General features: G+C 45.4%; 1 protein-coding gene across 4 annotated transcripts in view; it reads right to left on the reverse strand.

Annotated features, from left to right (window-relative positions):
* The window catches only part of tbc1d7 (TBC1 domain family, member 7), a 61,402-nt gene that overhangs the window by 40,849 nt on the left and 5,827 nt on the right, over window positions 1-14,726 (reverse strand). The window lies entirely within an intron of this gene.

The raw sequence follows: 14,726 nt of genomic DNA on the forward strand, positions 1-14,726 counted from the left end.
GCTAATGGCATTAACTGTGGAGGTTCCTATGCTAAACAATGTGCCGAGGGACGTGGCAGACATGAGTAAGCCACCTATAAAAGGTTTTGAACATCTGAGGATTCCACTGAGGTCGGATTCAGCGACGGCAAATTTCTCTAATTGTTGGAGCATGTGTGGTAGTGGCGGAGGCAGCATGGTTGATAGCGTGGCGGGATCAAGTAGCTCCGGGGAAACTGGTTTTGGTGGCCGTCCTGACGTGTTTCAAGTACACGTCTCACGGTTCGAGGGGGACGAACACTTTTTGGGTGTGGGTTTGAAAGTTGGTGATAAGCAGCCCCGGTTGGTCTTTCAAGGCGATTCTCGAGGTGGGTCTCGGCCAAATCATTTCAGGTTGTGTAGTCATTGGGAGCAGGTAGAGCACGAGCTTCAGCAGCAGCATAATTTTTTCCTAGCAACGAAAGGAGAACAGGTAGGTGACTATACTGACTTGGGTCGGTCTGGTGTCGATTCAAAGGTTCCAAAACTTGAGGTTGGACCACTGAGGACAACCAGTTTTAAGTCCGATTCTGAGTCCAGGTCGTGATCACATTTGGTGTTGCAAACATAGGTTGTGTCAATTTAGCAACCCTGTGGGACCGGATAGACTGGTCCCTTGTCGTTGAGATCGACCTCCGGTCGGGGTTCTGGTGAGGTACTTGGCGCTTCCTCACCGTGCACCAAAGGCGAAGGTAGCCTTTAAATGGGCGTGTAGGTCATGTATTGGTGAGTCGTATAGGGGGTGGCTATGTTGGCCTCACCAGGTTGGTACAACAAGTGCAGAGGTAGTGTCACGTGTCTTCCGGTCATTTTGAAAGGAGACCCTCCTGTGGGGTGGCTCTGATGGCCATCAGTATCAATGGGAGTTTTATATCCCAGTCTTTGTGGTTTGAGGTCACACATTTCTTTTCAGAGACCCAACACTGTGCGGTTAGCACGCTCGACCTGCTCCAACGACATCGGGTGGTGGCTGATGTGCAACTGGGATTGATCCCAAGGAGCCGCCACAGTTCTTGTACCAACTCACTGGTGAAGTGGGTTCCCCTATCTGAGTTGACCTGAGAGGGTAACCCATATCTGGAGAACACATGGTTCATCAGCAAGTAGGCGGTAGTTTGTGCCGTGTCGTTTGGTACAGGCAAGCACTCTATCCATCTGGTGAATGCGCATGTGACTGTGAGGAAGTATTTATTTCCTTGTGTCACACTTAACCATTGGTCCCACCCAGTCAACCTGGAGATCAGACCAAGGGAATGCCACTCCTCTTTGTTGGAGCGGTGCTCTGTGGTTGGGGTTGGTTAGTTGAAATTGACAGCATACCAGGCAGCCTTTGATGTAGGCTGCTACATCTTTGTACATGTGTGGCCAGTATACTACTTGGCGCAGGGCAGCAGTTGTTGCTTTAACGCCGGTGTCCTGCACAAGGTTTGTCGTGGGCGTAGGTCAGCATCATCCCCGTTTTGCTCCGAGGGACCACAAACCTAGGTAGGAGTGGTCCTCGAGGACATCAACTTGTAGGCTTTTGACCAGATGCAGCTTGTCCCTTTTTAGCCACAAGTCCGCAAGGTCTTGGTTGGCAGTCAGGTCGTCAGGAGAGACTGGTTTTGCGTCAGAGTTGGAGAGCCAGTTGGACAATTTGGTGAGTGCCTGGATTGTTGGTCATGAGAAGCAGGGGTGCAAGGTATTGGGTCGGCAGAGTCATCGGAAATATCAGTACGCGGCCGAGTGACGGCAGGTGCGACGGCGGTGGCCCGATGGCGCGTGACTACAGTTACCAAGGGGTCGGGTGGGAGGGGAAGCCATGAGGCGTCAAACTACCATGAAGGGCACCTTGCTTTGCCAAAGAGTCAGTTAAGTCATTAAAAACTTTATCGGGTCTGGGAACATGAGAGTGACCTCAGACTTTCTTCCATTAGACATGCATGTTGTTTGAATTAACTAGATGGTCGCATGTAACAATTAGATGGCGGTGTTTGACCAGTTTTCGCCCCGATGTAAGGAACCCATTGCATTGCCACGTTGTTAATGTGAGGTGAAGGAGAGACGTGCGTAGTTTGAGTCATTGCAGATAACCAAGATGGTAATTTTGTGTTCCACTGCTATGGTTAAAGTTATTAGGATGCCTGCAATTTCAGCATATTGTGAGGAGTGCGGGCCCAATTGGAATTGTTGTCGTTCGCACGGCATGTCGCTAACCCATGCAATGGCAATGCCAGCTCGCAGCTGCGCCTGGTGGAGGAAGAAACAACCGTCCACATAAGCCGTTATCATGTCACGGCATGCATTCTCATCGAAATAACGACGCGTGAAAACAGGTAGCGACAATGCAGGGGTGGGAGGTTCCGTGGGAGGGTTGGTAGATAGACAATTCGGGCAGGTGGCCAAGCCTGATGCCAAGGGGAGTCTGGAGTTTTTAGCATAGCGGACTTGAACATTGTAGCTTTGCAACGCCATGAGCCACGCCGCGATACGAGCATTGGTGACGGTCCCTTCCCTGATGCGTTGGTTGTTTAGGAAGGTAACCGGATGGTGGTTCGTGTCGATGGTCACTTTTTGGCCTCCAATGTAGTTGGAGAAATGCTTGACTGTGGACAGCAGGGCTTTTTCACATTCAGATTACTTAAATTCGGGACCGTTTAAAGTTTTGCTCACATAGGCAACAACGTGATTGTCTTGGGCGTATATTTGGTAAAAAACGGCACAAAGAAAATGGTCCGAAAGCCCTGCTTCGAGGAAGACTTCTTTTTCACTGTCAGGGTATGCAAGACATGGGTCGGAGCATAACCGTTCTTTTCGGGACTTAATCGCGGCTTCTTGCTCATCACCCCAAACGAAAGGAGTGTCCTTTTACAGGAATTCGGTAAGAGGGTGCGCAATATCTGCAAAGTGTTCAATGAACTGCCAAGAATAATTTCACACGCCTAGAAAACTGCAAAGTTTGGACACATTACTGGGAGCGCTTATGTTTAGGAGGCCCAGAATATGGCTGGATTGGGGTTCAATGCCATTCGGGCCAACCAGGAGACCAACATAATTGACTTTTTTGTGGCACCATTGTCCTTTTAGAAGGGAGATCTTGGCTGCGGCGGCAGTAAATTGGGATAGGACAATTTCCACCAGGTGGGCATTCAGCGAGGGGCTTCTCATCATGATGTCAACAACGTAGATGAGGTTGCCCCTGGCTGCAGCAACAGGACAGGCCTTGTTGAGGAAAATGTTAAATTCATCCGGTGAGTTGGTGTAGCGAAATGGACACCTGGTGAACGTGTATTGTTTGTTAGCAAAAGTGAAAGCCAATTTGTGTTGGTCAGCAGGATCGACCGTAATGGTCCAAAAGCCAGAGGGTACATTGATAGTGGTGAAAAATGTAGCATCACGCACTTTTGGAAGTTCTTGTTCGAGCTGGGCCTTAAGCCAGCGTGACAAGGGAATTTGAGTGTTTAATTTTCGATAGTCGATGGTGGGCCTCCATTTCCAGTTCGGTTTTAAAACCGGCCAGAGAGGCGAGTTGATGTAGCCAAACGATGCATTTTTCTAGTATAGCGTCAACTGTTTCTTGTACAGGCTTGTAAGAGGCGAGCTGAATTTTATATTGTGGCACTAATGTGGGCGGAGCAATTGGAGGGGTTGGAACGCAGACCATGTGCAAGTCAGTTAGGCCGCAGTCTAGTGAGTCTTTAGAAAACACAGAGCTGTGTCTTTGATTAGCACGTCCCGCAAACGCTGTTGTACGTCATCGAACTCAGGGCGACACCATCCGCTAGTACCTGCTGCACGTTTGATTAAAAGGCGGGATAAGGGGGAGTGTGACTATCACACGGTGTTACCGGCATCGGCAAGGTCATTTGCGAGGAGTTTGAGATGCGCTTTCGAGTGTAGTTGGGATTGTACTGAGTGTACGGTTCACCAGGTGTTCACCATCATTAGAGTAGACCAACGCAGCCAGGTCCACTCTAATGATGTCATCACACTCAATAGGTCCCACTGGAAAGATAGCAATGTGTCGAAGGAACAGTGAGTTGTGCTCCACCAGAGCTAGGCAATAGGGCGAGGTGGTGCGACAGGTGCCCAATTACGGGGACCGTGAGATTGAAGTCATGGAAGTCGGAGCAGATCAAGCGGTCAAAGCTAGTAGATCTGGGAATGTGGATGTTGCTTCGTGTGTGGTTGTGAATTGGCAGCATGGTGGTCTGGGAAGCGTCTAGGAGGGGTCATGAAACCCAGGTCATGAAACTCCGGCGACGGCTGAAAGAACGCATGTGGACTGGTCAATTATCGGTTCGCGCGCACGACCAGTCGAATTGGAACGTTCACAGTCGACGCTTTTGCTATGACTTCGTCTTCGCTCAAAACTTCGCACGCGTCGGGAATGGTCTGTCCCAATTTTGTTTGATGGTTGCGAAACACAGTTTGAGGGGCCTGTGTAAGCACGCGACCACAGGACAGTTAGTTGGCCCAAAAGCTGACAGAATGGGAGAATGTTATTCAGTAGCGTAATGTCACGTGAGTCAGGGGCCTCGCCTGGGTCTAGTCGGCCGATTAAGACGGCACGAGAGGGGTCTAGGGATTGGTCGTCACAAAGTGGTCCGCTAAGGTTATGGCGAGGTGAGGTCATCGTGGGGTCACAGAGGGATTGGACAGGTTGTTAGGGGAACAACGGAGGTCCTCTATGGATCCGTCCAACCCAGTCAGGCCTAGTGTATAATGATGGGTTCCGCTTTTTGTCTTTGGACAGGCTGCAGAGCTTCTCAAGTAATTCTTCTGCCACGGCACTAAGTTCCCTTTGGGAGCTGTTAACTCTGGGGACCTTTTCCCGGTTTCACTTGTCATTTTAGGGTCTCGGTTAGATGAGTCAGAATTAGGCGGGTTGCGTGTACCCTGTTTCGACGTGTGGTTTTGGCATGAATTAAAGTTACGGTTATTATATGATTTTGATTTATAATTGGATTAGTGTTGTTGGTTACGAGGACCATTGATAAATGTGAGCCGAAATTGTTTGTTTGGATTAAACGAGTTCTTTTGGTTGTCAGAACGTTGTGTGTCGGTCGTACGCGTATCGCACGTAGCTCCCTCTAATTCCATCTGCAGCGGTCATTTGTGAAGACGACGCCCGAGTCTTGTGCTTTAGAGGGAGGGTGTTTTTTGTTTAGCAAAACATTTGGCGGCCAGTTCACACAGTTGGGCACTGGACATTGTGCACGGGCACGCTGCCACACCAAACTGCTGGCTGGTGTTTGGATGTAGCTTTTCAACAGTGTTTTGAAATTTCTGTCCTCTTCCATATTTGCTTTGTTTAGATTTCCAAAAAAAAAAAACCTTGAGCAGTCACCTTATCGTGGTGGTGGGGTTTGTGTGTCCCAATGATCCTAGGAGCTAAGTTGTCTGGGGCTTTATGCCCCTGGCAGGGTCACCCATGGCAAACAGATCTGAGGTAAGGGACCAGACAAAGCACGGCTCAAAGACCCCTTATGACGACGACAAAAAATTGACTCAGGTTTCCCTTGCCCGGACGCGGGTCACCGGGGCCCCCCTCTGGAGCCAGGCCTGGAGGTGGGGCTCGAAGGCGAGCGCCTGGTGGACGGGCCTGCACCCATGGGGCCCGGCCGGGCACAGCCCGAAAGGGTAACGTGGGTCCCCCTTCCCATGGGCTCACCACCTGTGGGAGGGGCCATAGGGGTCGGGTGCAGTGCGAGTTGGGCGGTGGCCGAAGGCGTGGACCTTGGCGATTCGATCCCCGGCTACAGAAACTGGCTCTCGGGATGTGGAATGTCACCTCTCTGGCAGGGAAGGAGCCCGAGCTGGTGTTTGAGGTTCAGAAGTTCCGACTAGATATCGTCGGACTCGCCTCCACGCACAGCTTGGGCTGTGGTACCAGTCCTCTCGAGAGGAGTTGGACTCTTCCACTATGGAGTTGCCCACGGTGAGAGGCGCCGAGCAGGTGCGGGTATACTTATTGCTCCCCGGCTCGGCGCCTGTACGTTGGGGTTCACCCCGTTGGACGAGAGGGTAGCCTCCCTCCGCCTTCTGGTGGGGGGGACGGGTCCTGAGTGTTGTTTGTGCCTATACACCAAACAGCAGTTCAGAGTACCCACCCTTTTTGGAGTCCTTGGAGGGGGTGCTCAAGAGCGCTCCCGCTGGGGACTCCATCGTTCTACTGGGGGACTTCAATGCTCACGTGGGCAATGACAGTGAGACCTGGAAGGGCGTGATTGGGAGGAACGGCCCCCCCAATCAGAGTTCTGTTATTGGACTTCTGTGCTCATCACGGATTGTCCATAACGAACACCATGTTCAAGCATAAGGGTGTCCAGACGTGCACTTGGCACCAACGGTGAGGGATCCGTCAAGCTGAAGAAGGAGTCTTATCGGGCCTTTTTGGCCTGTGGGACTCCTGAGGCAGCTGATGGGTACCGGCTGGACAAGCGGAATGCAGCTTTGGTGGTAGCTGTACGTTGTACACAACTAGGTTGTTATTATTGTAAGCCGTTGAGGCGGTGCATCTAATTTTGGGAAAGATGCACAATACAAGCAATACAAGCGGGGTAATTTATTGTTAATTGAACAGTGTTCGCAAACTAAGTTCTGAGGGTTTATCACAAAACTTTAAATGTGTTTGAGAATGTGCGTAGAAGCAGTAATCGAATAGAACAAAATTGTTGTCAAATTTTATGAACAAAGTTTATTCGTTCGAAATAAAATTGACGCGTGGGTGCTGTCACTTTAATCGTTGATTTAAAACAATTGAAAAGGCACTTAGCTGGAGTGAAACAAATCAGCTAATTAACTCAATTTGAAATTTCGACTCATTCAACCAATTAGTTTACTTGGCTTTGATAAACAAATTAAAATGTACAACCCCAATTCCAATGTCCAATATCATCAAAAGGTTCAGAGAATCTGGACAAATCACTGCATGTAAGCGGCAAGGCCGAAAACCAACATTGAATGCCCGTGACCTTCGATCCCTTCGATAAGGCTGAACGGTACAGACAGGTTTTGGAGAAACATATGCTGCCATCCAAGCAACGTCTTTTTCATGGACTCCCCTGCTTATTTCAGCAAGACAATGCCAAACCACATTCTGCACGTGTTACAACAGCGTGGCTTCGTAATAAAAGAGTGCGGGTACTAGACTGGCCTGCCTGCAGTCCAGACCTGTCTCCCATTGAAAATGTGTGGCACATTATGAAGCGTAAAATACGACAACGGAGACCCCGGATTGTTGAACAGCTGAAGCTGTACATCAAGCAAGAATGGGAAAGAATTCCACCTACAAAGCTTCAACAATTAGTGTCCTCAGTTCCCAAACGTTTATTGAATGTTGTCAAAAGAAAAGGTGATGAAACACAGTGGTAAACAAGACCCTGTCCCAGCTTTTTTGGAACGTGTTGCAGCCATAAAATTCCAAGTTAATGATTATTTGCTAAAAACAATAAAGATTATCAGTTTGAACATTAAATATCTTGTCTTTGTAGTGTATTCAATTAAATATAGGTCGAACATGATTTGCAAATCATTGTAGTCTGTTTTTATTTATGTTTAACACAACGTTCCAACTTCATTGGAATTGGGGTTGTATTTGAAAAGCAACGACCAACGTCTTCGCACTCGTTTGGTAATAGCTGGCTAGTCAGCTAGCAGCTTCCAGTCAGTCAGTCTGCCGGAAGTTGCGTAATGGCACGAACGTCCACAAAGGGTGCCCTTGAGGACAACCCAAAGCATATACAACGGTTCAATGCCACGAAGAAGGGAACCAAAGTGCCGATGTCACAATGACGTCTTGTGGAATCTTCCCCCAACAAGCTGCGTAATGGCCTGAACGTCCATGAGGGGGGACTCGAGGACAATCCCAAGTATACACAATGTTTCCACGCCACGAAGAAGGAAACGACAAAACGGTGTCCTTAAAGGAGGCGCGTGGTTTCAAACGCATAAAGCAAAAATGACGACAGACACGGACGCCACACTTTAGCTCGGAGCTCAACTTACAAACAATAGGAATTCCCGGTATGGAGCGCATTTACCTGCAACCAGTGACTTCCCAAATCTCCTATATACGCAGCGAAGCTCAAAATAAAATTCCCCAACTCCACATCAGTTATATAACAAGTCTGGTCAGGTACTCCAGAAGCTATCCAGGGAGGGGACAATGTATCACAAATTACGCCCAGAATTTGTAGCCCCTTTTGCGGTCCTTGAAGGCCTTTTTAAGAAAGGATTTATGGAGGAAATCTTCCCACTGTTCAAAGCATGCAGCGCAGAAAACACGGATATCCAAATAACATGTAACAATGTAACAAACTCACTTCAGTTTTACTATGAGGGCTAATCTTAGTTTCTCAACTTCACAAGTGCTCGGAACTCTGTGTCACCACGGTAACAAAGTGATGCTCACACACAGACTAAACTTGAACATGCTGCTCACACATAGACTACGCCTGGACAGGCCCCCACCAAGATGGCGGACACCCTGCCTATATTTATTGCAAAATATTGTGAATTTTGTATGTTTGAGTTTAACGTGACTTGATATCGGCCTCACACGGGCAGCATCAATATGTGGCATATATTGGTTTTGGATTAAAACGTAATTAATTTAGGAAAAGAATACGCTGGAAGCAACGCCTGCATTGCTTCCGGTTTAGCTCGATTTTTTACGTTTAACGTTATAATCATACTATTTCTGTCTCGTAAAGGGGAACCACGTCTGTTTTTAGATGTGTAAAATCTAAGTAAGGGGACAAAAAACAGGAATGAAATACGAGTGCGATTTGAGCGGCTTTATTCTTATTCTCAAGTACACAAAGCAGGACAGGAAGTGGGATTTTATAGAAAATTAAAATCGAAAAGGGAAAACAATGCAGAGGGACTGGACTACAAAGATTACAAGCATAACATACGTAAAGAACAAATTGTAGGGTGAATGACTGAACTCGTGTTGCGAGGGTGGAAGGAGCATGCGCCGTGACAATGCGAGAGTTGCAAATTTCTGTTAGTGTTAATTTAAACTCAAATATGCACCAATTTGACCTTAGTAAGACAGCACGAACTCATATTGCATAGAACACAATTTCGGCAGGCTGGTAAACCTTCCCGATGGTTGGACAAGGACGCCGAAAAGGGTGTTTGGAAGAAAAAGGAAAAGAAAAAAAAAAGGAATTCAAGTGCAGAGTAGCCAGTGCGTGTGCAGTGGCGTTGTTCGCCAGGCGGTCAGGTAAATACTTGCACCGCAATTCCTTCCCAACGGATCTTTGTCCATAAACTGCCCCACACACCCCCGAAAGTTTACTTTTGCAGAGCTAGTTGGTGCTTCCTGGGGTCCACGCTTGGCGGCGCGGCGGGAAGGTTTGGTGGCATTTCCGCCACCTCGTGGTGAGAGGTGGGGCTCCCTGGCTGGCCGCCAGTTTCCTCGGCAAGTTGAAAAACAAGAGCGAGCCCAGAACAAAGGGGCTTCAGCCTTTTATGCACAGGGGAGAGTGAGGCTAGCCACGAGATCAAACGGAGGGCAGACAGCGCCTCTTTGTATTGATTTTTATTTTAGGATTATTTGTGGTTTTAAACCAGTGGAAATAAATGATTAATGGTTGGATCTAAGAAAAAGAAATCGGTTCACACCTTTGCATTGTCACGCACACACCCTGTTTAATCTATGCAATGGTATTTCAACCTTATTTTGTGGCTAATAACACTTGCTGTTTGTGTAACATTTCTGTGTTTGTTCAGAGTTGAACAAGCATATTCAGTTGACAGATTTAACCAGTAGACATTGAAATTTGGCAAAAACAATCACTGGTGACGTTGGTGTGGTTATATACACAGAGCTTCCATACAAAGTTTGTAAAATATCAAACAGCCATTCAAATTCTGAGAAATCTGTGGCACAGCTCGCGACTGGCAGTAACGCACCACCGCCAGCGGGTGTCCCTTGTGTTCCATCAATTGTCCCAGAGGGTCTTGCATACATTTCAAAGGAGCAAATGTTTTTTTGAACTTTATCTTGGCATGCTTTGACCAGCACATTTTCCAAACCTTTGGTCGGTATCTTGGTCCTGCGCACCGGGGGGGGGTCTTTGATAACTGGAAGCCCAGGTTTCAAGGGGACCTGTTAATTAGTTTAAGGTCTGGGTGACATAAACCAGGCTTCTTGTGACCGTCTGTCTCAGCAGGGCACAAGGTGTGAATGCAGAACTATCAGAGGTTGGGGGTCGCTGAGGACATCTGGTTGATGGCGTGTCCGTTACAGTGACATTTATACAGAGCCAAGCCACTGAACCAGGCTGATACAGCGATTCACTTCCACATTTGAGTGTAAATTCACCCGATTGGACGCATAACTCATGTGACCATGTGTGACGTCTAAAGAAATACACTGATTGGCTGACTTGCCCACGTGACCGCAGTGTTGAGAGGAGTGCGTTAGCGTTGGAGTGCGACAGATGAAGGACGGCCACTTCAGAGCCAATTGCTTTGTAAGAAAGCCACTGGTGAGTGGTTGCCCTCATAGACCACTTTGAAACCGCCTCGCTTCGTCACTCGAAGCTCACGGAGGATCAGAGAGAAGGAAATCAGACTAGTATTAACTTGCCAATAACTAGTGCTATGTTAGCGGTAGATTCAGTGATCAAAGCAATACTCCCATCGCTCCTTCAATCAATATTACATGAATACATTTTAGTCCCACTAGTTCATATTACAATGTAATATCTATTGCCAGTACTGATGTTAATTAAGGCAAGGAAAGTTAATTAAGGCAAGGCAAGATTTGACATGGAATGCCCACATTCCACCACAATTTTTGGTCCTGTTCGGCTAAGCAGAATGGAGGATCTGTATCATTTTTCTGCCAGAACAGTTTTTAATGGTCATTGCACTGGACTATTGCAATATTAGTCATTCAAACTCCTCTAAGTGCTATCTTTTTGCACAATTTTCAAAAAAATAAAATAAAAAATTGTACCGGCATTAACAGATAACTAGCAAACCTTTATTGCTCAGTGACTGTTTTCTTTGTCAATGTTTTTATGTCTCAAAAGTGTTCTCTGTCAATTGTCGTACGAGAGCGGCTCCTATTACCGGAGACAAATTCCTTGTGTGTTTTTTTTAACATATTGGCGAATGAAGATAAATCTGATTCTGATTACGCATCCTATGGAGGGTCTCAATGACAGTCTTCTGGCCAGTTGTGAATCAGAACCCAACTGAGACAAATTAACAAAACTGAAGCAATTTAATGACACCTGGGGAAACCTGTGCAGGTGCTTTGAGTTTATGTTAAATATATTGTAGAAGTTATCATTTATTTGCTTAGCTTGCATTAGTATTATGGACGATTTTGAGAAAGGAACATGTCTCGCCTTCAAGAAGATGACTCAACAGGAATCATAAGAGAGAAGGACGTGGCCGGGACGTGGCAGGTGTTGGTCCCATGTTTTCACCTTGAAAACCTACCCTTAGTGTGTTGTGTCTTGTAGCTTAGTACGTTATGTCTTGTAAACTTAGAAACCTCCCTATTTCAAATAAATACAGGAGCGACGGGAGAGATTGTTTAGAGCGTGTTGAGAGGCTGTAATCTGAACAATCTCCCATACGCCCTCCTCATGAGAAAAAGAAACCAGCGTCTTCATTCCTTTTGTGTCTATTTTTTATAATGTTGGGTAAGATAAATCCAACATTAAATTGGTCCTTCGAGCCGGATGTCAACACACCCGAGGATTCCAGTTGTGGAGCCGACTTCCAGTTAAGAGACCGTGGCCACGGCAAGTAAGACCCTTTACGGGACTGGTCTTCGTTCTCCTCAACTGGGATCTGAAGGTTGACGACAATCCACAGGATTGAAGACGACTGGTGAGTTAAATTTAAAAATAAATTTTAGGAAAAAGGATTAAAGAGTGAGTTAATTGTGCGACGAAAAAGTCTGCGGGAGAATAAACCTTGTGTAATACTAGTCACTGGCAAGTAATGGAGGGACGGCGGAGTCCGACAAATTCCGCGGGGACGGCGGAGTCCTGTACGTACTTAAATTCCGTGTTTCTGTGTTTCCGTGTGTTTGTAAAAACGTTACTAATATCGTGTGAATGTGTAAAAGTATGAATTGGCCTTACTGTATCATCTAGCAGAAGAGGGACATAAAGTTAACAAAAATTGCAATGGTGTAAAAGACAAGTCAAATATCTAGGCCATAATTTAAGTGTAGGAGGAAGGACTATATTAGAAGACAGGAAAGCTATAGTGTTAAAAAATCCTAAACCACAGACGAAGAAACATATAATAATCATTTTTAGGTCTGACAAATTATTGTAGAGCATGGATTCCAAACTATGCAGAAATTGTTGCACCATTGTCAAAATTAATGTATGAAGACAACCTTAAAATGACATCACCTGTTTAATGGAATACAGAGGCAGAAAAGGCCTCTGTGACATTAAACAACATTTGGTGTCCAGTGCTGCGCTAGGCCTTCCAAATTTAATGATAAAACATTCATTCAAATGGTAGATTGTAAAAGCTATTACATGACCTCCGTACTTACACAACAATACGGTGATAAGCTTAGACCAAGGGCTTATTTTTTGACTAAATTGGACAGCGTGACGTGTGCATTACCACATTGTGTCAGAGCAGTTGTGGCAGCCTTGACGGCAGTAGAGAGCAGTTTCACAATTGTGTTATTTCATCCATTAACTATTAAGATCCCACATACAGTGTCTGCTCTCCTATTGCAAACGAATATGGCGTTTTTATCACCTGCAAGACATTTATCGTGCATGGCCATCTTGCTGTCACAACCACATTTGACTGTTGCGCGATGCACAACCTTAAATCCAGCCACACTAATACCCTTACTTGATGAAGGCACGCAGCATGATTGTCAGGAATTGGCTGAACAAGCTGCTGAATTAGTAGCATTAACCGAGGCATGCAAACTAATGATAAATAAAGATGGTACAATCTATACTGATAGCCAATATGAGTATTCCACAACAAGAACGCAATTATTGGGAAAAGCAAAGTGCAAAACTACAAAATGAAATTTACATTAGCACTAAAAAAAACAGCAAAAGAACATAGAAAGAAGTTTAACATAAGCAAAACGGCCCATAGTTTAATATTGAAATACAAATCAAGTCACCCAGTGTGTTTGATGATGAGCTTGTGGGCATATTCTGGCGGAAAAGATCCCCACTTCCAAGTAGCATTGTGTTATGGGAATCGTGTTAAACCAGAAATGCCATTGAAAACTTCAAAGAAAGGTGGACAAATTTTAATGGTTAACAACATAACTACTGATGATTGGTTCCTTGTTGTCACAGGAGTTTCAGGACAAAATAACAATTGGTTACTATTGGTGGAACAAGCAGCAAATGTAGCGAGAAACGATTGTGTGGTTTGCATGGGTCCCAGGCCTTTGTTGCGCATAGTTCCGGCACAATTATCACAAGATTGTATTATTCCATTAATGAACGCTACTGTACCAACTGAGAGTTGTAAATCATGGGATCCTATATATCCCGTAACAAAAGCAGATAAACACAAACCGATGTTTTCTACTTTAGTAGCACCAAATAATTTCACTTGTATAAACATGATTAGTAAAGGCAAAAAATTAGGACCATTGAACGACACACAGTGTAAAGTAACCTTAAAAGTCGGACCAAATTTTATGCCAGTATCACGGAGCGACATCTGGTGGTGGTGCGGAGATGATAGACTGTTTGATAGATTACCTAAAGAAATATCTGGATTGTGCGCTATTATCACTTTGATATTGCATGTGTCAGTATACCCTATGCCTGTTCAAGATTTAATGGAAAGGGCACCAATGTTTTTGTCCAATCTAGAACATAGACAAAAAAGAGATTTATCCTGGCAAGAGGCAAAATTATCCAACATAAAACATACATCGACGCCATAGGTGTTCCTCGTGGGGTTCCTAATCAATACAAATTAGCTGACCAAGTTGCAGGAGGATTTGAATACTTCCTATGCTGGTGGTGTACGATTAATAAAAGTGTTGATGGGATAAACTATATCCACTTCAATGTACAGAGATTAGGAAATTGGACGAAGAGTGGTTTGGAAGCTGTGCATGAGCAGTTCAAGGACGTTCCAAAACATAGCTGTCGACATGCTCCTCGCAAGAGAGGGAGGTGTTTGCGGTATCTTTGGAGAACAAACAATACTCCTTCAGATGGCAGCTTGACCAGAGCCATCGATGGTCTATGGACCCTCAATCAACACTCCTTGTGGGACAGCTGGATGGACGTTTTTGGTAAATACAAAACCCTAATTTCACCAATATTGATATCAATTGCTGTTTTTGCAGCCATTCTGACATGGTGTGGATGTTGTTGTATCCCATGCATTTGGGCTTTAATCAGTAGATTAATCACCACAGCAATTACCCACATGGAACCGTATGGAGCATATGTATCCTTTATTGGAGGTTGATAATAATGACGATGATGATGATGTTGTTTTACCTGATTTGTTTCCTGATCCAGGTGATTACGATGTTTAAACTACAACATTCATGTATGATAAGTTTATTCTGAGTGTAAATGTATTTGTTACATAAAAATGATTCTACAGTTAAAAAAATGACTGTAAAATGATATGAGAATTTGTGCAAATACATGATAAACAGGAGGGAAATGTTAAATATATTGTAGAAGTTATCATTTATTTGCTTAGCTTGCATTAGTATTATG

Source organism: Phyllopteryx taeniolatus, chromosome 7 (assembly GCF_024500385.1).
Source record: "Phyllopteryx taeniolatus isolate TA_2022b chromosome 7, UOR_Ptae_1.2, whole genome shotgun sequence".
NCBI classification, from domain to species: Eukaryota; Metazoa; Chordata; class Actinopteri; order Syngnathiformes; family Syngnathidae; genus Phyllopteryx; species Phyllopteryx taeniolatus.